The sequence below is a fragment of the Nansenia antarctica genome (assembly GCF_963989245.1).
Source record: "Nansenia antarctica genome assembly, chromosome: 10".
NCBI lineage: Eukaryota > Metazoa > Chordata > Actinopteri > Argentiniformes > Microstomatidae > Nansenia > Nansenia antarctica.
In genome coordinates this window covers 30,519,369-30,533,445 of record NC_137680.1, presented here as the reverse complement: position 1 = coordinate 30,533,445, position 14,077 = coordinate 30,519,369, and positions in this window count along the sequence as shown.

The following is a 14,077-nucleotide window of genomic DNA, read 5'->3' as shown; positions in this document are numbered from 1 at the left end:
GTGTGTGTGTGTGTGTGTGTGTGTGTACTGTATCTTCCCCTTTTGAGTGTTGGTGTAAACACACGGTAACGGTGGGGTGAGTGGATGAGGTGTGTGAAAGAGGGGCAGAGGTCTGATGTAATCTTGTGTCGGGGGCGTTGGCACGGGGCTGGGCTCTCATTTACTGTGTGGTCTTTGGAGAACGCCTCCCCTCTCCCACCCCCGCCCCTCCCTCCCTCGGTTCGGGACTCGGGACGAGACGAGCGCTTGGCTCTGCCCCCCATCTGCTGATTACATCAGCGCTAGGCGGGCATACATGACGCAGAGGGGAAAGTAGGCCACCTTCGCTCGCTGTCACAGGAAGAGGAAACACACCGGTGCACCTCCACCTGTCTGTCTCCGAGCCCCGTGATGTACTCCTGCCGTATGCAGCTGTTGCCTCACATCCGATGTTAGATCATAGCGGCGCCCATGTACAAAATGTGACACCTCTCGAAATATTTCCACGAAAGTGTGTCTGTTTTGAACTGTCACCCGAAATCTCAACTATCTAAATGTGAAGTAGATACAGGACACTTTAAAAAAATATATGTATCAAGAAATGGGAAATTATTTAGAAATGACTCAGAATTATGACTTACAGATGACTGAGATTAATTTGTGAATTAGGCATTACGCAAACGTTTATTTAAAATGCAGTATTATCTGATTTTGGTAAACAGCAGAGGGATGGGGCTGGGGAAATGGAGCAGAGGGATGGGGCTGGGGAAATGTAACCATTTTTAAATTCATAGTTGGAGCTATGGATGCAAGGACTGAACTTCCATGAGATCAAGATGATAGCATTTTAACAATGTTCTGAAGCTATAAAGGGCTTGTTTACAATCCCATTGTATACAAACAATGGAATAAAACAAGCCTACTGTATATTTTTGAGTTCTGACTGGGTAAGACAACCAAACTAAGCACATTAAGTAATATTCTTCAATAGTCAATGGCTATATATCATTCATTTAATAGTAAAAACAAAACAATTCTCGATTTCCCCTTAAAAACAAAACAAAAAAACATGTAACATTTATTGAAAAAAGAAAAAAATCACAGATATAAAACAGTGAACTGTAATAAACACAATTATTACATTATCATTCCTAATTCATCTGATGTCTTAGAAATCACAGTAGTGGAAAAATAAGCCAAACACATCAGAGATGGGAATGGGCGAGTTCAAAATCCATTCTCTGAATGTGTGCTCTGCCTCTTGGATTACCGTCATTCGCCATCCTCACCGGTACGAGCCTGCCAGCCCCGCTTGCCATTTCTGGGCCTGTGTTTCCAACCTTGATATATTTGCCAAATGAATATTTGAAGCTCTAATTAAATTTATCCCACCTCTACACCTTCTGTAAGACGGCCACCTTGCACATTTCTCACACAGAATATTTCAGATGTTTGGGGCAGGGGGGGGGGCTACAGCATGTTGCCATTTTAAGTATACTGTATATAAATGAGGATATTTCAGTCAGTGTCAAACTGATTTCAGAACATTCACAATGGTCATGCTTCTGTGTACAAAGATATAAATACTGTGTTCACGGTGAAAGGATAATTCACAAGTGACATACCGTTAGTCACAGTCTTAGTTTGTAGCAAACTGTCAGTAATGACCAGAAATGACAGCCCCGAGTGAACTGAAGGAATATGATATACACAGTACTCATTTTTTGTAAAAGAAAATCAGGGGGGATGGTGGATTTTATCATATGGGGACAATTTTAGCATCCCCCCAGCGTCAGTGACTTCAGTGTCAGTGACTTGGTAAAAATGTCATTGCATGTGTGCGTGTCCCCTCCTCGCCCACAGTATTTTACTCAATATGCGCAAAACTAAATGTTGAAATAGCAGTAATACCACTTTCATTGATAAAATGACATATGGGATGGAAAGGGGGATGGCAGTTTTAGAAAGGGGATGATTTTGACTGTTTTTATTTCAGGGGGGATGCCATCCCCCCTCATCCCCCCTCAACTCGAGTGCTGGATATACATGTATGTGATAAAATACAGCAATGATGCAGTACAACTGCAGAGCAGCTCTGTGGTGTTTCTGTGGTGCTAAGCTCCGCTCTTCTGACAGACGAGCTACTATTTCTAGCCAGCCCAGGGAGGACGAGTGCACTCTTAATCAGGACAGAGTCATACATCTTCCTCTGGATCCTTCTGCAACACGTATAGCATGTTCCCTTAAAGCCCACAGAGAGTCACATGTCGGTAACTCTCATTACACTGAAATTGTTCAGGGGCGAGAAGTTTTATAAAAAATGCCACCGTGTTTGTGCAATTGAAAGGCCAATAGGCCATGCTTACAGCAGGTGTGTAATTGACTGTGTAAATGTGGGGTGTGGATGGGGGAGGGATAGTCACACATACCATTCATGTGTACCATAAAAGTGGGTTATAGAGGTTCAGTACGTACAGTATATTCATTATGGCACACACACACACACACGTGCACGCATACACACATATGCACACACACACACATACACACACACACACACACACACGCGCGCACACACACACACACGCGCACACACACACACACACACACATAAACTAATTTAAAAGTAAATAGAGTTAATATAGCAAAACAAAACCCAGAATGTTTCCCTCAGAATATCATACTGGTGCCTATCACTACCACTACCATCTAGATTTGATGAAATACCTTCTTCGACATATAAATGATCACCACAATTGACTGTCTGTTTGAATCCCATCATCAAATTGTAGTCCCTCTCTCGTCACCAACACATAGTATTCAGTAAGCACATTTCCCACCATCATCTTCCAGTTGGATCTCGTTAGGTACACATCAAGAGAGCCCTCTCCCTAGCCCCCAGAATGCCTCCTCTCCTGTCTCTGGATAATTACCACTGGTTCCCAAGCACTTTTGGATCGTGCTTATGGTGACATAATTCATTAGTGTTTGCCCAAAGAAATGATTTAAACTCTTTAAAGTGCTCCTCCAAGCAGAATAGCTATTACGGAGGCCATATGCACCAGCTTAAAGTGTTAAACGGTTTGCTGAAGTCAACCAGGGTACATGAGATGATAAACATAAATTACGGCTAATATACTGCACCAGTGCTTTTTTAGAAAATAAAAAATTACTGACACAGGGAAAACCACTTTGGAATCACTGTCGCTGCAGAACTGCCCCCCTCATCGGTGGTTGGTGAAGCGAGTGTTGAAAACACAAACACAAAATGGCAGAGCGTCACCTTGAACATAGCACACAGCGTATGCCTGGGTACACAAGTGTGATTATCTACTACCTACTATGTGACTGGCACCACTTTGATCAGTTAAGATATTAAAAACATTTATTTAAATTTACTTTTTTTCTGAGTGGGGCAGTCCCACTTATATTCTTTGGGACAGATATAGTGAAGACAGACAGGAAAGTAAGGAGAAGAGGGCATGTCAGCAGGGCATATGTGACTCATTCTAATGCTTTGGTCCTCATGCCGGGATCCGATGTAATGATCAGACTTTTAATTCGAAAAATGTGAATACATTTCTGTGTTGTTGAAAATCAATGACACATCGCTAGTCAACTAACACAGCTTGTTTTGTGAACCTACTAACAATGTAAAGTAGCGTTATAGTCAGGGGTGCACATAACTGGTGCGCCAGTGCGCATGCGTCGCCAAAATGCATGCTGCGCGGCTGATCAGCGGCATGAAGGCGCTTTTGCGCACCAACAGCTGGGTCCAAGAAGCAAGCCCCACCAAGTAAGTAACTATTTGCCGTCCCCTCAGCCGAAGGCGCGACGAGTAATCCATCACGACGACCACGGCGACTCCCCTCACGAAAACATTGTTGCACAATCAAAATAACGAGCTATTTAAAGTGATGGCCTACAACATCCTCTACCATGGTTGAAATTGAGGACAGTGATAACTTACAGCAGTCAAGAGAGCAGTGATGATGATTAAGCTTGTAGCATAAGTAAATGCTTAGGCTGTAACTTTTTGTTGAAAAGTTGATTTCAGTATTTACAGAACAGAGCAGTGCTTAAAGAGATGTCAGTTGATTTCATTGTGTTTAAAGGAGTCTGACAGACTTTCATGCTTAAAGAGCAGTCATTTGATTTTGCATTTGTTTATTTTGTTTTGCACACAATCATTTGTTCGTTCATCTTTATTTATGAATAAATGTCGTTTTGCTAATATAAGTTATCCATGTATCCCTTTTTCATCCATCCTGTGGGATGGGGTCGTGACTCGCGAGCTCGGGGAGCACCAAGCAGCATCCCTAGGTGCTCCTCTGAGCACTGGCCCCAAAAAGTTATGTGCACCCCTGGTTATAGTTAACTAGGTAGCAGTGGGGATTACTTACCGAATTCATTTCATTGCAGTATTTTGGCCTGACTAGCGAGTTTGTGTTGTGATTTTCAGCAACGTTTAAACGTAGTTCTGTGTTTCAAAAGAAAAGTCTGAACATTTTGATTGGTTGCCGACATGCGGACCAAAATGATAATGATCAGACTGTGTCACATATGTATGCACTGTAGACCGCGGTGCTAGACCACTGGACCACCCCAGGCCACGATTGGTTGAGATATTAAGACAATACACATTGTGTGAATTAAGGAAGAAAAAAACTGAATCTTTTAAAATGGGAGATGTTTTTTAAATAAATTATTTATAACTATTTTCCCCCAAAACCTGTTTCTGGTAAAAGAGAAGAATGCTAACTGTCCTCGGCTTAAGATGGTGAGAAGTAGAGCTCCTGATTATCATTCCTTGTGACGAAGGCCTCAGAATAATGTGTTAAATGTCAGAGAAGAAAGGTATTTGTAACGTTTAGTGTAAATTCGTAACGTTTTCGAGTTTCAGCAAGTTTGATATAAATGCTGTCAATTACTGCTGTTGGAGGCATACAGTACTAGTCTGTAATTCAATGTCCCTGATTCCCTATGGCAGTAGAAACTTCTTGGGCGCTTCAAACAGTATTCTATGATAACTTGTATTCTATGATAATATCACTAAGGAGTTTAAAGCCAAGCCTGGTATAGCACAATGTTACTGCTCATTTCGTTCAGTGCCCGCTACCTTCTCACCTCGTAACTGTTTCGAGAGAGCTGTTGACACATGCCATACATTTTGTTCACAGAATTACAATGATTTTCAGGGGAAAGCTTCAGGGTACTTGCTTAAAGGTCTGCATACCTAAAATAGACCTGATGTGACCGACCAGCCAGCCCCAGTGACTGAATAGTCTTTGTGAGCGCTCAGAGTTCATTGTTAGCATGGCCTGACTATTACCATATACAAGGCATTCATTACTTTGTCTCGCCTTTGTGTGTCTCGTTTTTAAGGGAACTGCAGGAATTATTAGCAGCTTAGCATTGAGAGGCCCGCTAAGTAGCTCTAGGGGTGTAAGCCTCTTCCCTAAGTCAAGGCCAACAGCACACTCTGAGCCCCAGTCCCATTCAGCGACGATGTACATTTCAGTGGGGACATGCAATGATCCTGCACTTCTCTGTGCTAAATGATCACTCTCTTTCTTCCCTTCTTTCTTTCATTCTAGTAAATCCATTCCCCTAAAAAAAAAAAAAAACTCAGCGCAAATATTAACACGCTTCCCCAAACAATAGTCCACGGAAAGCATGAATCAGCAGACGATTCCCAGTTCCAGGCACATAAAAGGGGTTTGCATTGGACGAGGGGGGGGGGGTTGGGGGTGGGGGGGGGGAAGGGGGATGGGGAGTGCTGGGAGGGGGGGGGGGGGGGTTTGTGTGGGTTGGAGCTCTGTTAGTGTCTACGCTCCATCCTACAAAATAAACCCAGGAAAAGGAGAAGCTTCTGATCTCTGGGAAAGCCGAGGCGAGTATGTATGCTGGTGCCCACCGCACACCTCTGTCTCTCCAGACAGCCCCGATTTGGGAACGCCGTGAAATCCGTGGCACTTCTCCTGGTTTCCCTGGCTGAATCTGTGCCATATCTTGTGATGGACTGAGGCAGGAGAGGGAGGCAGCCAGGGATGAATACGGCTTAATCTTTACCCAGGCCACATGTGTGTGCATGATAACATGGATGCTTTCTTCCTGTGCAGGGTTATTCTCCACCGGCTGCCAGGTTAGCTGCACAGCACAGCCGTGTTTCCTTGCGATATTTGCCTGCACTAAAAAGAACTATTGCACCTAAGGAGGGGGCTAATGCATGTTTTTGGAATTGGCGGTAATTCCTGACACATTTCGAGAGACAGATAGGGTGTCTTATGGCGGCTGACGATATGTAAAAGCAACTACACATTGGCTCCCCCCCCCCCCCCCCCTTTTAAGTTAATATTTTATTTGTAAGGACCGTCCTTACATGGGAGATGGGGGGTTATTTTTGCATTAAGTGATGCTGTTGCCATCAAAACGCAGATGCACTTGTCAATTTAGCACTGGAAATACCTAAATCGACACCATAAGAAGGACATATGGTGTACACACAGACATGGTTTTGTTTACATTGAAGAGTCTGATTGAACAGAATATACAGCAAACAAAAGTGTTCTCCAAAGTAGCCGTGAAATGGTAACAACCATTGACTAGCTTTCAAAAATGTCTGTTTGTGTGTTGTTGCCTACATATTAGCCACTGCAGTCTGTAATATATATATACAGCTTGGCAGCTTTGTATAGAACAGCTTCCCAGTTCCCCTCCTTCTCCTTCTCCTACATCAACTTTCTTTTTTTCCCCTCCTACCCAGAAACACAAAGCCATTTATTATGATTGCATTACCATAAATGATTTTATAACATCTGCTTGTCAATAATTATCGTACAAATTCCCTTGCCCTTTGACCCCTGGTTGGGATGAACCCCAGGTGTATGCCAGTGTCGGGCTAATGAGTAGCGCATCGCTAGCGCATTGTCCCCACGTCACTGCACACAGACATGCAGTCACCCAGCCACTTCAATTAAAACCCAGTGCGCCTTAATATTAGGAGCAAATTAGGAATCAAGCACTAATTGAAAATATCACATTCAAGAGTGAGCTTCTAAACAAGTGACCATGATATTTGATCTAATATTGTGGAGGATGTGCTGCGTCTGAGGCATATGGAAGGATGAGGATGTCTGGGTCTAAATAGCTATGTAGGGCACAGACGTAAAAGCCCCTCCTTTTAAAAATCCTAAACAACATATTTCAAACGCTTAAACAGTGCACAGTTTGTGAATCTATTACCCTAGTCTGTATGTCCCTAAACAACAGTCTAGTTGCTCGACTAGGTGCAACTGCAATGTCAGATGCAGCCCTAATTGAAAAGTTAATTATCTTTTTGAAGCCATCAGCTGTCATTTCGGTAGATCAGATTCTAGCACAGCCCCACAGGACCAACTTTATTTCAGTCTTAATGGCGTGGGACCTTCCATTTTGCTGTGAGGGAACATTCGGTCATTGAACATACCCCTTATACAGTATTGTTTAATTAAAGTCAAATTAAGAGAACTGTGTATGCAGAATTTAATTTCTTGTATAAATGATTGTCTAAAACAGGGTGCAACTTGGATAATCAAACTTTTCATTATCCTTCACTTCCTCTTGGGGTGCCTCTGTTGTTGCTCTGGTGCACTCTACATCTTTTGTTAACGAGTCCCCAAACATAAATGAGCGGAAGTCACCCACAATGCATTTGGGCATTTCCACAAGGAGTTTGTTGTGTTTTTATGGAAGAACTAGAATACCTTCCAACACATACAGTGAGATAAACAGGTTCTCACAGACACTATCTGGCTTCTCCCTCAAAACCAGGCCTGGAATTCTATTCCCAGAACAAAGGTTAAACTTTTGGGTCCAGTCTAGAGAAGATAACTGTCACCACAGTGTTGACATCTATGGATATTTTAGACATCAGGAATGGCATGACAGAAAGGGTTTTGTTTATCATTTATGTTCCATTTTTGTTCCTCCACAACATAAAATCACTCGACTAAAATGTCAGCATTTCATCCTGTTCACGTCCTTCCCATTCATTTAGTATTTGCTACTGAAACAAACAAACAAAAAATTTAGTTTGGAGACACATTTTTGTTGTCTGTAGTCATGTGACTCTGAGGGTCAGCGTCAGTTTAATTGATTCTTCTTCTTCTCTCTCTTATTAGGGCCATAGCTCTCTCCATGGGAACTGCTAATTGGTCCTCCCTGGTGGCCACTTGGAGAAGCAGACAGAGGCCTTGCAGTCACACCTCCGTGTCCTGTGGGACGGCTGCTGAGAAAACATTCGTTTCATCTTACGACTCGCAGTTGCGCGGGTCCTGCGCAGTGTTGTGCTCATACTCATCTTCAGCAAATGTTTTCTCTTCAAATCTATTTGTTGAAATGCAATGTCATATGAGTAGTCTGTGCTTCAATATTGTTTATGCTTGAGAAAGAAATTAGATACGGTAAACATTATTAGAGGAGAGTTAGTTTAACATTTGCGTATGTCTATTATTGGTACATGAAGTTCTGATGAATTTCACCTGTGAGATATCCGCATACATGAGCTTTGTTGGGTGTTTCGCTCCGGTTGCATGTCATTTCCTTCAACTTTCCGGGGGAGGTTGATTCTGTCTGTCTGTCTGTCTGTCTGCCTGTCTGTCTGTCTGTCTGTCTGTCTGTCTGCCTGTCTGTCTGCCTGTCTGCCTGTCTGTCTGCCTGTCTGTCTGTCTGCCTGCCTGCCTGCCTGCCTGCCTGTCTGTCTGTCTGTCTGCCTGTCTGCCTGCCTGTCTGTCTGTCTGCCTGCCTGCCTGTCTGTCTGTCTGTCTGACTGTCTGTCTGTTTGTCTGTCTGTCTGCCTGTCTGCCTGCCTGCCTGTCTGTCTGTCTGTCTGTCTGTCTGACTGTCTGTTTGTCTGTCTGCCTGTCTGTCTGTCTGTCTGTCTGTCTCCCTGTCTGTGTTCTGTCTGCCTGTCTGTCTGTCTGTCTGTGTTCTGTCTGTCTGTCTGTCTGTCTTTTTGTTTTTCTGGTGCTTGCTAGAGCTTTGTTGAGACTCTTTTTTTGCTTCCTGTCACAATCTTGCCACAGCGATGTGCTTTGCTAATTTACCTCCAGCACACTTAGCTCTTGAATACAACATGTCCTCTACAAAGACAGATTTGCAGGGCATACATTTACTAACCTGTGCAGTGCATGAAACAACATGAAGTGGCACATGAAACAGCAGAGTTCCGTTATACTAAATTAATGTATTCAGTTCTCACAGTTTCTCAAGATTTTACAGTAAAAGATTAATAATATCCAAACTTTTAAAAAAACACTCAGAGAATGACATCTCAACCGCTTACAGTAGATTATGACTTGACATATGCCGTCAACTAATAGCCTGCCATTTTCTTCCTTTGTTGTGGCAGTTATTTCTTTCACAACGCCTTCAGTTTACCTGAAGCAATTTACCACCATTTTTCCGTTTTTTCTTTTCTTCTGCTAGACAATTAAGAGGAAGTCGTGACAGCCAAAAACCAGCACTTTTCTGTTTTTAGAAATCTTAAAAAAGAAAAAAACAGACTCTCACCTCAGATGCTCTCCCGTTCCAGACAACAGGGTTTATTCTGTGAAATCACTTCAGCCAAATCATCAATCTGTGTCATCAATCATCAATGTCCTAACAATTTTTTTAGCTAAAATAATTCTACACACATGTTTTGTACACCCCACTGAGGGACTATGCAAGGCGAGTCAAGTTGAAAATGACACCATTTGTAGAGTCATTAGACCATAGAAGACCTCCTAGACTGGGACGGCATCTAAGGGTGTTATCTGTTCTGATTAAGGAGGACAAGGTACCTGCCCCACCACTGAGACTGCCATGGGTGTCAATAGGGCTAATTAGCTCATTACAGCACGCGTTTAACTGTGGCATAATCATTCTATGTCATCACTTAAGCCGTGGTAGAGCATCAGGACTCCAAGGGCTGAGAACCATGTAACCTCTGAAATGATCTAGAATATTAAATACCCCAAGGAGACGGACAGAGACAGACTTCCCTGTTAACTTCAAAATCACCCAGGCTACATGTATGTGTAGGCTACAGTAACATGTATGTGATTATACAGTTAGAACCGAAATTGGTCTGGAAGTAGAATTTTTACATTTCTCTTCTAAAGTAAAGAAAGAAAAAAAAAATCCAGTACTATACTTTGGTTCATTTCAAGTATGAAGAGCACGAAATATGAATATGAACATGAATTTGCTCCAAATTTCGCCCTTTGTTGTTTTTCTTTTCCACAGTCCCTCATATTCCATTGGATGATCATGCCTTCTCTGACGCGCTATCTTGTGGAGGGGGAGGAGGGGATGACTTCAGGGCCTGAGTGCTGGCAGGGTGTTGACCGTGCCGCCGCTCTCAATGAAAGGAATGTGTTTGGTGTGGCATCCCTCACTGCTGGCATCTGGGAGGCAGGCTGCCAGTCCCTGCATCATATGCCATCGTCACACACACACACACAGTCACACACACACACACACGCACGCACACGCATGCATGCACACACGCACACACACACACACACGCACGCATACGCATGCATGCACACACGCACACACACACACACACGCGCACACACACACACGCACACATGCACACACACACACACACACACACACACACGCACACACGCATGCACACAAACACACACACATACACACACACACACACACACACACACACACTGTGCATGGTAGTGATAGGGAGAGTTCGACCGTTGAGGCTCCTTATCGACGCCAATCCAGATGAACATAAAGACACGCTCCCCCAATACCCCAGACCCACTAGCTCCGCATTTGGCCACCATTAGCCGTCTTCCAGCTATGGCAGTCCTAAGGCTGCGGAGGGGAGGGGGGGGGGGGGCACTACTGCCAAGGTGCCCCCCTGATTTTCCACGTTTCCCAAGGCTACGAGGCCTCTGGGCTTACTGGCCCATGGAGACTTAAGCCCCGGCCTTCCCGGGGGCTCTCGGCCAACCAAAGCGCTTGGCATGGACCGAACCACCCCACCGTACCCATCCAAGAGCAGTGGATGACTATGATATGCTTCCCACCGAGGGCAATGTCAGTCACGCGGAATCAAGGATGAAGGGAATGTTGTTCTGCTGGAGGTGGCCTGATGGAAAGAGGGCTGAGCTGGGGTGTCTCTCAGCTGCCTTCACATGCCTCTCTCTGTCGTAGAGGGACATGCCTCTCTCTGTCCTAGAGGGACATGCCTCTCTCTGTCTGAGGGACATGCCTCTCTCTGTCCTAGAGGGACATGCCTCTCTCTGTCGTAGAGGGACATGCCTCTCTCTGTCCTAGAGGGACATGCCTCTCTCTGTCCTAGAGGGACATGCCTCTCTCTGTCGCAGAGGGACATGCCTCTCTCTGTCCTAGAGGGACATGCCTCTCTCTGTCCTAGAGGGACATGCCTCTCTCTGTCGTAGAGGGACATGCCTCTCTCTGTCCTAGAGGGACATGCCTCTCTCTGTCCTAGAGGGACATGCCTCTCTCTGTCGCAGAGGGACATGCCTCTCTCTGTCCTAGAGGGACATGCCTCTCTCTGTCCTAGAGGGACATGCCTCTCTCTGTCGTAGAGGGACATGCCTCTCTCTGTCCTAGAGGGACATGCCTCTCTCTGTCCTAGAGGGACATGCCTCTCTCTGTCCTAGAGGGACATGCCTCTCTCTGTCCTAGAGAGAGCGCCATCAACAATGACAGGGCGGAGGGGTTCAAAACGCATTTCAATTTGATTCAATAATTAGGGTCATTTGATATCTTAATCATAAGTTACTGTAGTGTATAATAATGAATATACCCATGCCATCAATTAGGCCTCAGACCTGTTTAGCTGACGGTTTAAGTCATGTTCCAATGTAAATAAGTTCAGCGGCAGCCAGGCACCTGTTTTCAATGTTGGGATCTCACCGCTCTGTGAGAGAGTCATCTTCGTTGACAACTGAGTGAATCAAATTGTTCACTATATTTTTCCTCTATTGTTTCTCTATTGCTGTAGCAAACACTCCCCCCTTTATGAGACGTAATGACCCTTAAAGATAATCATCGGGATTCGTTTGTCATTTCATAAAGACTGTCACAAGTGACTAAATGATTCAAACGAGACTGCGCCACCCCTCACACGAAACACAACCAAGGGGTTAAAAGCACACTGATGAAGGATTACCGTAATTTTTAATTTAGACGTGTTGTTTTTTTAATTCGCTCCGACTGCTTTGCCTTGATGGTCTTGATTAATATCGCTAGGAAGTGTTTGTGAGCAAGACATATACCGCCATTCATCTGCAAAATAATTCAATCATTACCAGCTAATGACAGGGGGGTGAAAAATGATGTGCGGGGTACTCCGAACGTCCCCAGCATGCATTGGGGGGGCCCCATAGCCATGGAGGATACGAGGCCCCACCTGTCACAGAGTAGCAGTAATTGCATTGTGGCTCCTCTCCCTCTCTCCCGTTTCCATCCTCCGCCGTTCAGCTGCACAGACAATACTCGTCTTAATGAAGCCGTCTGACGAGGTGGCAATTACAGACTTCTGTCACCGTCACCGGGGGTAACCAGGGAAGGGGGGAGGGGCAGGCTCACCCCTGAGGGCCCTCCACACCCCCTTCATTGAGTTCAATGGGAGGGAGGCTAAGCTGCTGTCAAAAGCAACTAGGAGGATGTGAAGATTGAGGGTTACTGTATGGGTGAGCTGGAAAAATAAATGTAAGCCTGTACATGAAGATGATTAGTCTGAACCACAGGTTATTGCAGATGCAATAATATTATGTTACATATTATACATATATATGTTTCTTTACATAATACATATGATGTTAACGGCTGTATGACAGAAGATCTTGACAAAGCTTACCATAAACATGATGCTGATATGATTAAATAAATATAAATATAATAATATAAATAGCCAATGAAATTCAGCCATTGTTTGACTGTAACAAGACTAGAATCGTGTTCTTGACTTCTGGAGAAGATCCTAACTCTGTATAGTAACAAATCATAGATCAATGTTTGAAATGTGTAAAGACATACGGAGGCGATGAAATACGACTTTTTACTTAAAGATCCATTTGTTAACAAGTGTACAATACGTCTAACCCCTTCTGACAGTTGTTTAACATTGATACTCCTTTTCCCTACATTATTTCTCTTCTTGGACAAATGTTAATTGAATCAGACTCTAAATGCTACGCTCAAGTGTTTTGAGGGCTCTAATGAAGCTGACACTTGCAGAGCGATAACTACCCACGTCTTCCCATCAACTCATACACACACACACACACACACACGCACACACACACACACACACACACACGCTCGCACGCACACATGCACACACATGCACGCACACTCACTCACAAATGCACGCACACGTGCACACACACAAGCATGCTCATACACATGCTCCCTCTCTCTCTCTCTCTCTCTCTCTCTCTCTCTCTCTCTCTCTCTCTCTCTCTATCTCACACACACATACACACACACAGACACACACAGACAGACACACACACACACAGACACACACACACACACACACGGACAACCTCCCATCCTGATCATCCAACACAGGTGTGCTCAGGCACCTACACGTGTTGCCATGGTTACATAATACATTCCCATCCTATATAATTATGTGGAATATCTTGACATGGTTCTTCAACAAATCAAGATAGTGTAAATATATTACTCAGTCCTGTCCACTCTTCATGCAACGCCAAAGTCATTATTGTTCCTCTCTCGCCAAGATATAGGTTTAAGATTATATTACACCCTTTAAAAACATAAAGGGTTTGAAACTGTATTATTCTTTCAAGACTAAGACATGTACCAAGCAAAATCTATAGAACATCCCAGTTGCTTTCAGTTGAATATGTTAAAGTTTGTATAATTTAATGGCAGCAAAACCTTACAGTAAAAGAAGACAGACAGAAGAACAATTCTTTGAGTGAACTATTGAAATAACTATGTGAGCCCTCGTTAAATAGCCAGTGACCCAATAAACATATCAATGCATGTTACTGTATGCTTTCAAAACTCCTCATTTTTGGTCAGATGAGCTAAGAACATTGTT